Source organism: Anomalospiza imberbis, chromosome Z (genome assembly GCF_031753505.1).
Source record: "Anomalospiza imberbis isolate Cuckoo-Finch-1a 21T00152 chromosome Z, ASM3175350v1, whole genome shotgun sequence".
Classification (NCBI taxonomy): Eukaryota; Metazoa; Chordata; class Aves; order Passeriformes; family Viduidae; genus Anomalospiza; species Anomalospiza imberbis.
Genome location: NC_089721.1, coordinates 41,111,034 through 41,120,250, shown reverse-complemented (window position 1 = coordinate 41,120,250; position 9,217 = coordinate 41,111,034).

Here is a 9,217-nt window from a genome sequence, read left to right as displayed (position 1 = left end):
ACATTCTCCTTTTAACACAGGAACCCTTCATGTGCAGTTGAATGATGTTCCATCAAAAGATTACAACTGTATGTTATCATACAGCTGGATGTACTCTCATATACTGCTTTGGCAATTTTCCTGTTTTAAAAGAAGGTACACCAACAGTGTGACAGATAGCCTGAAGTGATGGGTAGCTGAGAGTAACAAATAATGTGTGAAAGCCTACAAAATGCTTGCAAAATATTCTAGTTCTGAGATTCTGATATTTAATTTGTACTGCAAAAAGCATGTAGAGGGTATCTGAAGATGGAAATTGCTTTCTACCTACATTCCATTGTCTGGTAACAGCAATGTTTGGCACAGCTTTGCAGTGCTGCTTTAGAATAGATTAAAAAAAAAATCATAATCTCAGTACACTATTCTTCTCCAGTGTTATTCTTACCCAGAACTCTGGTACTTCCTTGGCAAAAAACTGGAGTTAAAGACAAAGGCCTTTATGTGCTACTGAGATTTTACACCAAAAAAAAGGAGTTTTCCATTAACAAAATATATTAAGACTAAAATAAGGCATAAATCGATTCCTTTAGATCAATCTGATAAGTTTTTATTTTGTTTTTGGACTAGATTTTCTTCTTTTATGCATTTCTTTTCAAGTAAAAGTGTTTTCTCTTTTACCAAAGAGGGGAGAGTCACCATTATGAAGAAACTAACCCCAACCTACAGACTGCTTTTTGAAACTATTCCATTTAAACTACAGTTCAAAGTTAGTTCACAAAAAGGTAACAAAAGACTTCCAAATTTTGTTCATGTTTTTTGCTGAACTAAATTAAACTCTAAATGTATTTTGGCCATATAGCCTCTTTCGAGAATGTCACAAGTGGACATATGTTGGCATATGACTCCATCTGGACTAATATTTCTTGCCTGATACACACAGACTAAATTGGAGCACTGCCTGAAGGGAGATAAATTTCTGTAACACAAAAAAACCCAAAACAAAACAATACAAAATTTTTTTTCTTAAAAAGTCTATCGCCTTGTTTAACCTATCTATTTATAACTACTGAAGGATGAAGTATTCTTTCAGTATGAGTGTTACACACCACTTAAAAGGATTGATTTACATGTATCATTAGGAGAGGTTGTTAAAATCAAGGTGGCAGATACTGATAAAGATTGAGAACTGTAGTTTATCTTTGCAGTAAAACACCAAGTCTTTAGCACAAAAAGTCAACCAGCAGAGAAGAAACCCCTTTTTGAATACCCTAGAACTAAGGACATCAATCTATTTCAAGGATTGCAGTCACCAGAGGACACAAGGAAAAATGACGCACAACAGCTATGGTCACAATGAAGAGACTAATTTATTTCCTTTGGCTCCAATCATTTATAGTTCCCAAAAGGTGCCAGTGGATTGGAGAGTGAACGTGCCACCTCTCCAATGACACTGGACAAACTACCAGTCCATCAAATTTCTCCGCCTCTATGAAAGAATGCAAAACAATAGGTTGTTTACAGAAAGTTGTGTGAGAAAGTTCTCTACAAGAATGTAAACTCAGAAGGCTTTAGAAAATCTTAAAAAATCAGGGCGACAGATTGCCTCAGCTAGAATTCTAAGGTGGGTATGGAAATAATGCTTTGGGCAGTAAGCCCTGCTTAGGTTCTCCCCAAATTGAAATGCCTACTCCCTTTGCCCTTTCATGGCCTTTGGGTGAACTAGCTGGCAGTGCAGGGCTGCTCAGTCCCTGGGCACAGGGATCCAGCCACTGCCCACCATCCACCTGCCCCTCTGGCCAGGCTGCTGCCACCCCTGAGCCTGCCCCATGCACCTGTTTTCTACCCTTTCCAAAGGAAATCACCCTGTGCTGCTGGGAAGTTCTGCATCTTTAGGCTACCTCTTGGTGCCTAGTGAAGTGCAACACTGCAGGCCAGAACTTCCCACAAGGCTGAAATTCACTTCTTTGTCAACCATGCTTAAAATTTCTACTACAGCTTGAATGGGAAAGGTGAGAAGAGATAATTTTTATTCCTTCTGTGTTATCAGCAGACTTCATTGTTGTCACATCCCCAGGACATGTTTTACCTCAAGTAGAGATAAAGTGAAGTAGAAAATCATGGAGTGAGCACGTCAGGAATCTATTTGGAAATATTACAATACAAATGCTGGAAAAAAGAGGCCCTCAAGGTATCCTCCTAATCTTTCTTGAACACAGCATCAAAACTATTGAAACAGGATAGCAATTTTTCACAAAGGAACTTGGAGGTTTGGTAGATCAATATTACTGATATAAAAGGTCTTTCTAGATAATGCTACATACACAGTGTGAAAATACTATGCTGAGCATCATTCCAGCTGTTTTCTAAAGAAGACTATTGAAAAATCTTTATTCATATGAATAAAGTCTACATAACTGGAACCATATCTGATACACAAGCTTTTTTTGTAGAATTTGGACCCCTTCTCATTCAAACTCTATTGGTGGGCACTACAAACTGTTATTAGAGGCACTCGCAAAAGGCAGATGACAGCACAATCAAAAGCAAATACCTCCCATCAGGCATCCTCAAATGCATATGGAAAATCAGTATCTACGTTCTCAGGAAAGTATTCCAAAAAACCCCCAGTGAGAAATTCTAATAGTTTTGTATTGTTCCTTGCAAGAAGCAGGAAAATATTAAATTAACATATTCACTATGGAATTCAACTCATTTCAGTTACTGGATACTCCTTAAATAACTGAATGAAAAGTAATTTGAAAAAAAGGTTTTAGATTTTGACTTTTTCCAAAGCTTTGCTATGCACTTGAGTGAGCCAATGCGGTGTTCAGACATTCAGTGAAGACACTGGAGTTCAGTGAATGATCCTGTTTGGAGATACCTGTATGAGACACATCATTCTATTAAGTCTGCACAGAAATAATTTTAGTCTAATATAAACCAAAAAAAGAGTGAGATTAACTGACACAAGTGCCGTGTGAATTTCCAGCTAGCCTTTTCATGGACTGAGCTGAGATTGGCCACCCCTGACCTGTATTGGTCCAGGTGGCAGTAGAGCAGGGCTGAGAAATGTCACAGCAGCGAGGCTGCTCTCCACAGCACCAGCTGTATCCGCACCAAGGATCGGGACAAAGAACAGGGAGGAACCTTTTGTATGGTTTCCCAGGAAAGTTTATTCCCAGAAAGAGTCAGGGACAAAAGCCACAGAACACAGGCTTACATCAATTTATATAAGGGGGAAGGGTCTCAGGGGAAGGTACAATCTTTAACCAATAGGAAAACGCTGGGGGAGGAACACAAGTCGGGGAATACAATGTTTAAACCAATAGGGGATTATAGGGGAGGAGGGCAGTTTAGACAAGCCAATGGGACTTCAAAGGATACATAAATGGCAGGAAGGTTTTGAGAAAAAGGGGCAGGTCTTTGGGAAATGGACAGCTAGGGCAAAACCAACAACACAGGGGGAAAGGAACAATCCATTAATGACAAAACATGCTATAACAATACAAAACAGGGTGGGGGGGGGGGTTATAGAACTGACCACTAAGACCAAATTATAATTGAAAACATGCACCGCAACAATTAACTTAGTTTTTTTTTGTTGCATACATTCTGAGCATAAATTCTGAGCATCTAACAGACATGCTGGATGTTTCCTGTATAATTATTGCCCAGAGAAATCCTTTTAAATTTTGCTGTATACATATGACTATCATATTTCTATCTCCAAGATTTGAGTTACCTCATTTGTAAATGTATCCCCTCATATTCAGATAAATCATCATTGATGTCTAACTTATTACTGCCTGCCTCTTCCCCTAAAGATAGACCGTGTTTTGTGACAATCTTATGTAAAATGCTGCCTGACATGAATTCTGCTAGCTTTAGAAAGGCAATATAATAATATTCCAGCAAATTTGTCTAGACATCAAACTCCTATTTTTTAGATCCCCAAAGTTATTCCATAACTGCATGCATGAATTTTGAACTGTATAATTTATTTTTATTGGAGTCTGTAGAAGTAAGAGTTGAATCAAGATAAAAATTTAAAGAAAAGCATTGCAACTTCGAAATAGAATAATTCTTTCTAGGTGAGGAAGTTAAAAAATCAAATAAATAGATGAATACTCGGATGTCAAATTTCCAATCTGTGTTCTAGGCCTCAGCACAAATGCATTTATACCTGATGTTTTAGCCTATCCAATTCTGCGCAGTAGAGCATGGAATTTTCAGTGTTCGGGCAAACACAGAATTTTTCCTAGATTTTTAAAAGCTCTACTTTGCAGCAACATATTGTCTTCAAATGAATGAATCATGACATGAGCCTGGGCACTTAGCTTTGACATCTGTTATGTAGTAAATTGCAATGCATGCCACATGCATAATGAAGGGGAAAGAGGGATTTAAGCTCCTAAAACATGCTTCACTATGTGATGGTGCACAAACACAGACAGTGACACCCAGGACATATGGAAAGGCTGCAGTGTCAAAAAAGGTACAGATATTGTTGTTGTTTCTATGATTGAGACAATAGAGGTGTTAACTCTCTTGAGAATAAATAAAAGACAACTCTACACTGAATAAAATAGTAAGACATGGCAGGCACAATGACAATTAAGATCTCTCTTAAAAGTTGCTTGCATGAATCTGCTTGTGAGTAGGTTTTCATAAGGAATACATTTTGTTTCTTTAATTCTCTCATTCCTTTCTTGGTGGCTTGCATTTCAAAAGCAGTGCACATGTTATATGCAATCATAAATCATTCAAATGTTGAAAACTCCACTGCCAGATGAATTAGAAGACCAAAATCTGTTTTCCAGACATGCAGACTTTTTCCTATCATTATACAGTCTATTAGATTCATTAAACACAAATTAAACTGCACAAAAACAATTTACAGGTGAAATTTTGAAACTCTAACCCACCTCCATTGCTAAGACAAATATGGTGTATACATAATGTTAGCACAGCCCACTTAATTACTACTGACTTCTGAATGACCTACAAGGACAAGTCCCCAGTAGTGTAATTTTTGAACTTAACATTAAAATGCAGCTGCCTGTGTTTAGACATTTGGGCTGAGGCTCAATATTTAAACAACTGCTCTGAGCACATAGACTAATATGCCTAATGTAAGACTCACAGGCTTGAAAAATGTGGGCTAAATCATGTGAGGAAAGAGTTATAGCACTCATTGTAAACAGTAAGTGATAAAGTGGGGGAGTCTGTTAAGAAAATATTTGGATAAGGTTAGGAATGTCTAACTAAGCTGGTTTTTATTGCTTGGGGATCAAGATGGATTGAATAGGACTAGGATATTTATGGTATTCTAAGAAAGGAAACAAGTGAAAGGAAATTCTTAATTTAACACACTAATATGGCAATTTCCAGGCTAGGCTGAAGTTGAAAACATAAAACAGGTATAAGGAAGTGATTATAAAGCAGATTAATGTACATATAATTGCAAAAAAATCAAAGTATAGAAAGTTCTTGCAATAAATCTTTAATATTACAGCAACAGAGAATGAAAACAAAAAAGTCATTCCTGAAGATAGTTTTAAAAAATTATCATTTTAATCACAACAGCAGACCAAAATTTTTCCTTCTTTCTTATCCATGTATTGAAAAGAAATTGGCTTAAATGAAACAGGGACACTATTCTTCTAGGCAGCAAAAAAAAAAGATATTTCAATTAAAGCAGGTAATATTATTATTTAACTGGAATCTATTTAAGAAACACTAAATTCCATTAATAAAAAACTTCAGATGCTAAAGCATTCATATGTTGAAAATTCTGTTACAATTAACTTTAATTATTTCCTTTCTCACTGTAGAAATATTCTAGGAAAATCTTATCTAAAAAGAATTAATAGATTTGAAAATCATTTAGGAGATAATTTTTCTCTTATTTTATTTGTGTAACTTATACTGTCAAGAAAGCATTGCCTAAACAAGATATGTAAAAAATTTAGGCAGAATGATCCTGCTTTCTGCCTGTGTACTATATTGACAGATTTTTATTGCTGCAAGGAAATTGCATTTGCAAATCATTGAAGGAAGCCACATACCCCTAATTTGGTTTCCTTATATTTATGTGGCAAATCAGAAGAAATTTTGTGAGATCCTTCATGAAAAATGGTAGACTCAGATATGGCAAAGGTTTGAGGACTGGAAGTTACTTTCAGTCTTCTTTCTGAACATTGCAAAGGCTTGTAGATACGTCTGGAGAGAAAAACAAATAAAACTGAGTTATTCAATCTATTCCTCAGTTCCAGCTTGGCTCTTAGAGGGTAAATGTAAGTGTAGTCTCCTAACTGACTATAAATAGCATAGCATGAAAGAAACTTATAGATATCTTTCTTTTACTTTCCCCACACTGATGATTTACTTCAAATAAGAGAATTACAACACTACATAAAATAAAATTACCCTTTTTCTTTATTCAAGGAGACCTTTAGAAAAAAAATGTCAAATTAATTACCCCAAACACCTCTCAATAAGTTTATTATGTAATTTAAAAGAAATACTATATATATTCTCTTGGTCCTGTATAAGCACTAAGAGTAGTAGTACAAATTAATTGCAGTCAGTTTTGTCCCATTTTAACCCATTTGCTTTTCCCCCAGGTGGTACAGAGATGGGCAGACATGGCCTCAGATGCCTGGATTTACACCAGGTGCTCAATTTATCTGACAGATGCAGAGCAGTGGTGCTGGCAGCAGCCAGGCATGTTGTGTGTGCCCCTGTTCCCTGCCCTGGCATCTTCCTCCCTACCCAAGCAGTGCAGGTGGGTCTGACAGCAGCCTTTCAGGGAGACAGGAGGCAATCTGGAGCTTCCAACATCCTTCTTTCAGGCCAGGAAATCCAGGTTTCCAAGAGACAGGATTAAATATATACAATTATTTCATTTTGGAGACAATTGGATAGCAACTAGCATGGCAGATGAGGAGCGGAAAGACTGCAAGATTAAAGAGGTTGCATGACTGCATTCAAACAGTTTTGAATAACTGCAGCTGTTCTTAGATGTTTCTGTAATGTCTGCTTTGTTCAGGAGCCTGCCTGAATTTGCAAACATTAGATTCCTTCATGACACCAAACAGCAAAGAACATGAACGTGACAGCAGGCATTTACTGACCACATTTGTGAACTGAATGTGATTAAGATCAAACAAACAACACTTAAAAAGAAGGAAAAGGGAGATACAAATAGACTTGTACTACCAGAAGACTGTATTTGCTGATTGCAATTATCCCAAGAGTACAGACAGAGCAGGAGTACAAAATTATTTTGCCTGTAAGTCTGACAACATGAGAAGAACCCAGAAAGATAAATACTTCAATAACTCTGTGGGAAACTATTATGATAATACAGCAAGAAATAGCTACAGGGCATAATATTAAAACAGGTGGTAAAAGTGTTTAATAACTCAGAACGTGTCTGTAGGAAAATCTCAACATTCTTTCCTATCTGCCAACAGGTAACACAAAAATGGTAGCTACTGTAAGAAATAAATATATCTGTCTATAAGTGGGAAAAACTTTACTATTCATGTGTAATTTTTCATCCTAAATAACTGATATTTACCTTGAAGATGAAGTTGTTGAGACAAATGTAACAAAATTTAAAATATTATTTCCAAATTATGATGGCAGCTAAACTATTCACAGGAAATGTAGAAACACTAGGCAAGAAATGAGAATGTATTTTTTGCAGCCTGTAATTTTCTCAAAATGTCTTCTCTTACATCAGCAGGTCTCACAAAATCCTATAGAAACTGCTATTTATCACTGCCTGGAAACCAGAAATGCCTCCAGCAACTCTTGTGTTGGCAGACCTGATTGCCATTGATTGTTTATGTTTTTTGTTCTCAGTAGCACCTGGGCCTGGGTGATGCTCTGGAAATGTTCCCAAACCTGGAATGTGAAAGCCAACCTCGAAAAGCCAGTCAAATTCTATATTATTGCCCAGCATGATCAATGACCAATATATGGTATTAGCTCATATCACCACAAACTTAAAAATGCAAAGGGTGTGTGAGAGAGGGAAGGATTGCAGCACAACAAAGAAAATCTTGCACAATCTTTAATAAACTAGCTTTTTTTTTTCCTTGAAGTGCATTACTGTTTCTATTTCAGAAATCTTTTACTAAAATTAATATCATGATCCTGTGGTGCTCTGCTGAGTGCATCAGTGTCATCATTCTCAAGCAGATGAGCATGTATTTATGAATCATTTATCTAAACAAAATTTTAACTTCCTTAGCACCTGCAGTTTAACCAATTCTTTGGGCATATGAAAAGAAATTACTATGAAAATTATTTTTTTTTAAATTGTCCTCTCTTCAAGTTTTTGGGTTAGATTTTAATTTAAATTTTTGCTTGCAGAAACATATTATATGAAAAGCAACCATATGTTCAAATTGAAGCATGAATCTTAATGCCAAAAGGTATTACATTAATCAGCTGGCAAGACATGTGTATAAACAGTTTTCAACTTTATGTAAATCAGAAATCCCACAGCTCTTATCTTTCAGGAAACCATAGAAATTGCATCAAAGATTACCAGCAAAAAAAAAAAAACACCAAAAAACAAACAAACAAACAAAAAACCAAAAAAAAAAAAAAAAAACAAAAACCAACAACAACAACAACAAAAAAAACCCACAACAAAACAACAGTTAGTAACTGAAGCATCTTCACAGGTAAGGAATTGGACAATGGTTAGGAGATGGACATTTAGACCTATTACACAATGTCAGATTCCATTTCATGAGTTTTCATGACATTTCATTTCATATTTTGCTTATATGCTCAAGACTACAGGGCATTCCTCAAAAAGAAGAGAATGACATTAATTAACATCAGTGAGTTATTTTTAAAGAAAATGTAGCATTTCTGCTTCAGGAAAGTAAGATTTTAGATGCGTACAATATACTGAAGCATGACCTTGCTGCAAACTGCAGAAATATTCTTTATATCTCTTTACAGGACATTTTTGAAACGTTTGGGTCTTCAAAACTTGTCTTTCTGTACTGGAGTATACTGTATTACTGTGTATAATAAATTATACACAGCAAGAGTGAAACTTGCATGTGTTGGAAGTAGAATTGTTGCTGCATCAGTCTGTGATCATAATGGCCTCAAAACTATCTCAAGCATCACTAAAATTTATTATGGTCTGCTGTTTAACTACCTTTGGTAAATGGCAGCTGAAATACAGAAAATGTTCAATAAGTAA